The sequence below is a fragment of the Macaca nemestrina genome, chromosome 8, assembly GCF_043159975.1.
Source record: "Macaca nemestrina isolate mMacNem1 chromosome 8, mMacNem.hap1, whole genome shotgun sequence".
NCBI lineage: Eukaryota > Metazoa > Chordata > Mammalia > Primates > Cercopithecidae > Macaca > Macaca nemestrina.
This window is the reverse complement of record NC_092132.1, coordinates 79886924-79896266: the sequence shown is the minus strand read 5'-3', so window position 1 is coordinate 79896266 and position 9343 is coordinate 79886924.

Genomic DNA, 9343 nt, shown 5'->3' with positions numbered 1-9343 from the left:
TTTGTTAGAGAGAACAAGATGTGAGAGTCTGAAGAAAAGAGGAGGTGGTTGGGCCTATAGGAAGTTGGAAAAGATGAGGCCTGAAGACAAATCATTGACCTTGATTATTAAGGGGTAGTTGACAGCTCTGAGTGATCAGTTTATGCAATGTGGTCAGGAAACAAGACAAATTATGGGGTGCCAAGGAGTTGATGAGAAAGTGATAAGTCTTGTTATGATGCTGTATTAGGGTCCTTCAGATAAAGAGAACCAATAGGAGAGATATATATATATATATACACATACATACATACATAATCATATATATGAGTGTGTGTGTATATATCATATATATATTAGAAGGAGATTTATTATGGGAATTGACTCATGCAATTATGGAGGAGAAGTCCCGCAATATGCCATCTGAAAGCCAGAGAACCCAGGAAGTCTGGTAGTATAATTCTGTCCAAGTCTGAAGACCTAAGATCCAGGAAAGTTGATGGTATAACTCCCACTTCTGGGTGGCAGGAGCAGTGGACTCTTCTGGAGTTCAAAGGCCCAAGAATCAGAAGTTCCAGTGTCCAAGAGCAGGATAAAATGAATGTACCAGCTTAAGAAGAGAGAGAAAATTCACTCTTCTTCTATGTTTTGTTCTATTCAGGCCCTCAATGGATTGGATGATGCCTGTCCACATTGGTGGGGGTGGATCTTCTTTACTCATTCTAATTATTTAAATGCTAATCTTTTATGGAAACACCCTCACAGACACACCTGGAAATAATGTTTTACCAGCTATCTATCTGGGCATCTCTCAACCCAGTCAAGTTGACATAAAATTAACAAACAAGATGGAAATATTAAGATAATATTGTAATGTGCATATATTTTATCTTCCCTCTCTTTGGATTTGCTACTCCATTGCATCTCCATGATAACTTTTGAAAGTGAACAATAATGAAAAAGACAATTCACTGGGGAAAATATGGATTACCTAAACAACCAATGTCAGAATTATAAACAGGTTACCTTCCAAATATTAATTTAAGTATTATGGTACTCAAAAATGCTTTCCTGTAGAGAAAAAAAAAAGTGAGAAGTTGTAATTAGATTTCTAGACCTAGTTAGTCCTCCAAATTATTTAAATCATGACATACTAAAAATAAAATTTTATTTCAACTATTATGTTAATTCTATAACATTATTTAGAATGTTTTTTTTTTTTAAGCAAAGATAAGTGACATTTTATATTTTCTCTGTGGCAAGTCTTCCTTTGTGGATTTATGCTTGGGCAACTATAATATGAGGATACCAATAGCTTTTGCATTACAGAAACTAGTCCTTTACATTGGCATAAAGAAAAATATTTTACTCTATTTGCCTGAAAGATTAACTTTATAGCCTAGTCCCTTCCCAGCATATTAAATGGGGCCACAACAGACCCTTATTATGAACCCCAGAGATCTCCCCTCCTCCAACATTGCTCCTTTTTGTTTTATGTAGTCAGTCATAAAGTATGGTCAAAAGCTGGGGAATGCTTCTGGCACACACACATGCACACGCACACATAGGTGTATTCATCCATTCAATAAATATCTATGAGATGCCAACAGGTAATGATTTTCTTATCCTGAAGGCTAGCTGACCAGAAAAAAAGTCGGATTTCTACAAACTTTAATGGCTACTGGCTATGTCCCAGTGCTTAAGACAATGGTTCCTGGCTAAATACAAGGCTTGTGCCACAGCCACTCATGATGCCAAGGGTAGGATTCCTGCATTCTCAGTCTTGAAGGCCTTATGAGGGGAATTTATGTATTGTCACAACATAGAATCACAGCTCCTCATGTAAGCAGGGAAAGGGTTGATGTTACCCCAAACACAAAACCAAGCTGTAAGAACAGAACTGGAGCCAAAGTTCTGCCACTTTATAATGCCTTTGTATCCAGGGAAGAGGATGATGCTTATGTAATCATGCAGCTTAAAAGGGCCATAGCCTAAGGGTCAGGGACTCTCTCCTGGAGTCTAACATCTGTACTTGCTAGATCTCTGTGCAAATGCCCTGTAAGGCAATGAGCAACAGGGGACCTGTTATTGCTCCTGTCTCTATGAGTTTTCCCCATAAACACTATTCCAGCAGGCCTGGTGCATGTGCTGCTTGGCCATTTGCCCTTGATGCACAAGTACCAACAATAAATCAGGCACTGGAGACACAGAAGTAAAAGAAATACAAAGTCCCTGCCCTCAAGCTCACATTCTCCTGGGAAGAGAGAGAGCCAATAAATAAATAAGTAGACAATGTACCAAGTGGTGATAAGTTATCAAAGGCATAATAAAGCAGTGGAAGGAAAGAGAGTGGTCCCAGGGGTATACAGGGGTGTTAGTGCCAATCGCTCTTTTAAGGTCATATCTGACCAGTAATCTGAAGGAAGCAAGGGGCTGAGCCATGTGTATGTGTAGGGGAAAGCATTCTCGGCAAAGAGAAATGAGTTTAAAGACCTTGAGGCAGGAGAATATTTGCTGTGTTTGCGGACAAGCAAAGAGGCTCTTCCTAATCCAGGAGACGAGGAGCAGAGAGTGGTAGGAAATGAAGTCTTTCAGGCCATGGTAAAGGCTTTGGATTTGACTTTGATTCAGGTGGAAAGCCATTGGAAGGAGCTGACTCAACTTTCAGAAAGATCCCTTGGGCTTTCTATGGAGAAAAGACAGGGCAAGGAGGGTAAGGATGAAATGCAGAAGCAGGGAGTTAGTTGGAGTTGACTGCAATAATCTTAGCAAGAGATTTGGTGGCTTGGAGTAGGATGAGTGGTCACAGACATTCTGAGAAGTTGGATTTGTGAAATATTTCCAAGAAACAGCTGACAGGATTTGCTAATTGATTTTATATGGAATATAAAAGAGAGAAGTTAAGAATGACATCATCTTTTTTGGCTCAAACAACTGGAAGCCATTTATTGACACGGGGAAACTACGGGATGATCAAGTTTCTGGGGGCAGATTGAATTCAGGTTGGGACATTTTAAGTTAGAACTGTCTCTTAGACCAAGAGGAGATGCTACATAGAGAATGATGTACATAGGTCTGGCCATCAGAGAAGTCGTCTGGGCTGAGATACAAACTTTAGGAGTCACCAGCATAAACGTGGCATTTAAGGGCACAGGTGAGATCACCTAGGACAACCATGCACAAAATGTGGTCTGAGACTTCCGTGAATCCTCAACATCCTTTTAACATTTGCCTTTTTAATGCTGCTTCTTTCACAATTGTACAGTGGAGTTTTCTGGGGACAGCGTAAGATGTGTTATGGCAATAACTAGAATGCCTAGGCAGATGTGACGGTCCAACTGTCTTCTATTAACCCAGATGTTAAAGAGACCTGCAAAAATATATAACTATACCACTCTTCTTACTACATTTTTTGTTTTGAAAAATATAATTATTCTTTATAAAAATGTTTTATGTTACTATGTAATGGCTTTGTTGTTATTTCTAAACAAATTAATACATATTTTTAACTTTCTCAGTCTTAATTTCTGATACAGTTATTATCAATAGATATAACTCATATAAGCAAATGTTCTTTGGATTCCTTAATAATCCTTAAGGCTGGGCATGGTGGCTCATGCCTATAATCCCAGCACTTTGAGAGGCCAAGGTGGTAGGATTGCTTGAGGCCAGGAACTTGAGACCAACCTGGACTACAAAGCAAAACCCCATCTCTAAAAAAAATTTAAAAACTAGCCAGGCATGATGGCACATCTGTAGTCCCAGCTAATGGGGAGGCTGAGGTGAGAAGATTGCTTATGCCCAGGAGTTTGAGGTTTGCAGTAAACGATTGCACCACTGCACTCCAGCTTGGATAAGAGAATGAGATCCTGTCTCAGAAAATAATAATAATAAAATAATGCTTAAGAGCATAAAGAGGTCTAAGACCAAAGAGTTTGAGAATTGATGACCTAGGGCATAAGTATAGATGAGAAAGAAAGGAAGATGAAGAAATGAGGTAAAATAGTTGAGGAAAGACCAACAGAGAGAGTGAGGCAGAGCCATCACAGAGGTAAAAAGTTAGCCAGAGAGTATCCCAGAGGTCAGGTGAAAAAAGTCTTTCGAGAAGGGAGCAATCACATGCTGCAGAAAGAGTAAATAAAATGAGAACTGACAATTCATTCTGACAATACAGAAGTCAACAGTGATCCCAATAAGGGCAATTTGTCAGAGTGGCAAAGACAAAAGCCTGACTTAGAGGCTTTTGGAGTTAGAGTGGTCTATCCGGGCATATGTTGTATGAGCAGAGGCGAGGGATAGTATATTCTTAGAAAGAATTCAAGAGATAGTGAGAGAACAGGAAATGGAGAGGGAAGCATAACCAATATTTAATTAATTTAGTTTGAAAATAAACAGAAATACAGGATGGTATTCAGAGTAAATGTACCATCGAGAGAGGGTGTTGTTTTCCAGATGAGGACTATAATAGTATATTTATATGATGGTGGGAATTATCCAGAAATGGGAGGAGGTAGATTAACAATGTGAGAGGGAAGAGGCACACTATAGAAGCCTTCTCTTTGGATAGGCAAGAGAGGATGGGGTCTAATGCATAAAAAAGCATGGACAGCTCTTTTATTATTATTACAAGCCAGAAGGAAGAGGATGTGCATACAAATGCAACTGGGTGGGTAGATATGGGAGCAGGAGCGTGTGGAAGTCCTCTTCAGATTGCTCCTACTTTCTCAGCACGTGAAAGATGGAAGATTATCAGCTGAGAGTAATGAAGGGGGATGTGATGCTGGACATCTGGATGGAGAGAGAAGGTATGAAGTCATCACATAGGAGAGCAAGAGAGTGCATTCACCACTGAAACAGCAGGATCACAGGGTAGACGTGAGGGCCGACTTGAGCTTTTTGGTTATGAATTTAAAGTGAGACCAATCAAGCAGAATTGTGTGTTTCCCTGTAGCCACATTTAACCAGCAACATTCAAAGACAACCACACATCTCAAAATTCTCAACCTCAATTGAGTGCTGAGATTATTTTTGGCCTATTTTGGCACATATTTTATAAATATTTACCTTTCTTTCTCTTTCTTTATCCTTTAAAGCAATCAACATTTAGCCCTAGAAAAAAAATGATAACCACATTTAGGTATAATCATTCTAGCAGTAAAACTATGTCTCTCTTCTTGAACAACTGACTTAATAAGGAATGGAACCTAACCTATTAACAACTGGTCAACAAATCCTGAATAATATAAAATGTTAATATTCGCATTTAACTAGGACATCCCCCTAACACTACCTACACCAAATCAAATTGTCATAAACACAAACACTGCATTATCAATACATTATCATGAACAATTACGCCCTAGTTAAGTCACTTGTTCTGTGTTTTAAGTGTTGCACATAGCAATAATGATAATTATAACCACAAAGGTCATACCTATATTCTTTCAGTTTCTAGTCATCCCGTTATTACCATGATTGACAGTTTTGTCAGAAGCACATTTGTTAAGAGCAATCTGAGTGCTGTAAGGCCCATGTCTAAGAGAATGAAAACATGTCTGTAATCCTTGCTCAACTCCCCACTGCCAGCGATGATTAGGTATTTGAACTTCGTGATAATTGTCTGGAATCTGGGCTTAAATAAAGATCTTCATATGAGAGTGCTAAAGGTAATCAAGACCTTTGTCAACTTGAAACACAAACACAATCTGAAGGTCTCTTATAATAGATGATAATATGATCCCTATACACTGGCTCTGTCACAAATGTGAAATATGCCCTGCTAAGCACTAGATGAAATTGTGACACTGTTCCTGGAAAGAATTCTCTCTTTTCAAAACCGTCAAGAGCAACTACTGTGCCTTGCCTACAATCTACTGTCCACTGAGGCCTTTTCACTGGGGGTCCTTGAGACTCAATCCCTGGTGCTCTGTACTTCTACTCCTCTGCATACTCCATTTTATAATTATCACTAAGAATGACAAACACTCAAAGGACAAATACTCTATGATTCCACATATATGGGGTACCTAGAGACGTCCAATTCATAGAGACAGGCAGCAGAATAGAGGCTGGCAGGTGTTGGGGATGAGAAATGTGGAGCTGTCTACTGGGCACAGGATTTCGGTTTGGGAGGATGAAAAAACTCTGGAGATGAATGGTTGTGATGGTTGCTCAACAATGTGAAACTCCTTAATGCCACAAAACTGTACACTTAAGATGGTAAATTTTATGTTATATATGTTTTACCACAATTTTAAAAAAAGAGTCCCAGTCATTCAACATCTCAATTTATTTTCTCTACTCAATTTGGTGAAAACCACCAGTTAGCTGGAATACAATGAGCATCTGGCACTTGTCTAGCTGTCCAGCATCTCTAAAACAAACTCCTTATATTTGAGAAATTCCACCATATGAGACTTGCCTTCTCAAGTTGAGAAAGTAGAAGATATGCTATGGTTTGAATGTTTTTCTCATTTAAAATTTATACTAAAACTTAATTTGCAATGTAACAGTATTAAGGGGTATGGCCTTTAAGAGGTGATTCATGGATTAATGGATTAATAGATTATCGAGAGAGTGGATCTGTTAAAAAAGAAAAAAAAAAGGAGAGGTTCCAATATGGTCAAATAGAAACAGCTGCAGTCTGCAGCTCCCAGCATGAGAGACAGGTGATTTCTGCATTTCCAACTGAGGTACCAGGTTCATCTCACTGGGGCTTGTCCAACAGTAGGTGCAGCCCAAGGAGCAGGACAGGGCATCACCTCACCTGGGAAGTGCAAGGGGTCAGGGAATTCCCTTTCCTAGCAAAGGGAAGCTGTGACAGACGGTAAGTGGAAAATCAGGACACTCCCACCCTAATACTGCACTTTTCCAATGACCTTGGCAAACAGCACACCAGGATATTATATCCTGCTCCTGGCTTGGAGGGTCCCACGCCCACAGAGCCTCGCTTACTGCTAGCACAACACTCTGAGATTGAACTGCAAGGTGGCAGCAAGGCTATGGGAGGGGTGTCCGCCATTGCTGAGTCTTGAGTAGGTAAACAAAGTGGCCAAGAAGCTTGAACTGGGTGGAGCCCACCACAGCACAAGGAGTCCTGCCTGTCTCTGTAGACTCCACGTCTAGGGGGCAGGACATAGCTGAACAAAAGGCAGCAGAAACTTCTGCAGACTTAAACATCCTTGTCTGACAGCTTTGAAGAGAGTAGTGCTTCTCCCAGCCTGGAGTTTGAGATCTGAGAATGGACAGACTGCCTCCTCAAGTGGGTCCCTGACCCCTGAGTAGCCTAACTGGGAGACATTCCCCAGTAGGGGCCGACTGACACCTCATACAGCTGGGTGCCCCTCTGAGACGAAGCTTCCAGAGGAAGGATCAGACAGCAACATTTGCCATTCTGCAACGTTTGCTGTTCTGCAGCCTCTGCTGGTGACACGCAGGCAAACAGGGTCTGGAGTGGACCTCCAGCAAACTCCAACAGACCTGCAGCTGAGGGTCCTGACTATTAGAAGGAAAACTAACAAACAGAAAGGACATCCACACCAAAACCCCATCTGTACATCACCATCATCAAAGACAAAAGGTAGATAAAACCACAAAGATGGGGAGAAACCAGAGCAAAAAAGCTGAAAATTCTAAAAATCAGAGTACCTCTTCTCTTCCAAAGGAATGCAGCTCCTCACCAGCAATGGAACAAAGTAGGATGGAGAATGATTTTGACAAGTTGAGGGAGAAGGCGTCAGATGATCGGTAATAACAAACTTCTCCGAGCTAAAGGAGGATGTTCAAACCCATCACAAAGAAGCTAAAAACCTTGAAAAAAGATTAGACAAATGCCTAACTAGAATAAACAGTGTAGAGAAGTCCTTAAATGACCTGATGGAGCTGAAAACCATGGCACAAGAATTACGTGACGCATGCACAAGTTTCAGTAGCCGATTTGATCAAGTAGAAGAAAGGGTATCAGTGATTGAAGATCAAATAAATGAAATGAAGTGAGAAGAGAAGTTTAGAGAAAAAAAGTAAAATGAAATTAACAAAGCCTCCAAGAAATACGGGACTATGTGAAAAGACCAAATCTACATTTGATTGGTATACCTGAAAGTGACAGGGAGAATGGAACCAAGTTGGAAAACACTCTGCAGGATATTATCCAGAAGAATTTCCCCAACCTAGCGAGGCAGGCCAACATTCAAATTCAGGAAATACGGAGAATGCCACAAAGATACTCCTCGAGAAGAGCAACTCCAAGACACATAATTGTGAGATTCACCAAAGTGAAATGAAGGAAAAAATGTTAAGGGCAGCCAGAGAGAAAGGTCAGGTTACCCACAAAGGGAAGCCCATCAGACTAACAGCGGATCTCTCAGCAGAAACACTACAAGCCAGAAGAGAGTAGGGGCCAATATTCAACATTCTTAAAGAAAAGAATTTTCAACCCAGAATTTCATATCCAGCCAAACTAAGCTTCATAAATGAAGGAGAAATAAAATCCTTTACAGACAAACAAATGCTGAGAGGTTTTGTCACCACCAGGCCTGCCTTACAAGAGCTCCTGAAGGAAGCCCTAAACATGGAAAGGAACAACCAGTACCAGCCACTGCAAAAACATGTCAAATTTTAAAGACCATCAATGCTAGGAAGAAACTGCATCAACTAACAAGCAAAATAACCAGCTAACATAATAATGACAGGATCAAATTCATACATAACAATATTAATCTTAAATGTAAATGTGCTAAATGCTCCAATTAAAAGAGACAGACTGGCAAATTGGATAAAGAATCAAGACCCATCAGTGTGCTGTGTTCAGGAGACCCATCCCACAGGCAGAGACACACATAGGCTAAAAATAAAGGGATGAAGGAAGATCTATCAAGCAAACGGAAAACAAAAAAAAGCAGGCGTTGCCATCCTAGTCTCTGATAAAACAGACTTTAAACCATCAAAGATCAAAAGAGACAAAGAAGGCCATTACATAATGGTAAAGGGATCAATTCAACAAGAAGAGCTAACTATCCTAAATATATATGCACCCAATACGGGAGCACCGAGATTCATAAAACAAGTCCTTAGAGACCTACAGAGAGACTTAGACTCCCACACAATAATAATGGGAGACTTTAACACCCCACTGTCAACATTAGACAGATCAACAAGACAAAAAGTTAACAAGGATATCCAGGAATTGAACTCAACTCTGCAGCAAGCAGACCTAATAGACATCTACAGAACTGTCCACCCTACATCAACAGAATACACATTCTTCTCAGCACCACATTGCACTTATTCCAAAATTGACCATATAGTTGGAAGTAAAGGACTCCTCAGCAAATGTAAAAGAACGGAAAGTATAACAAACTATCTC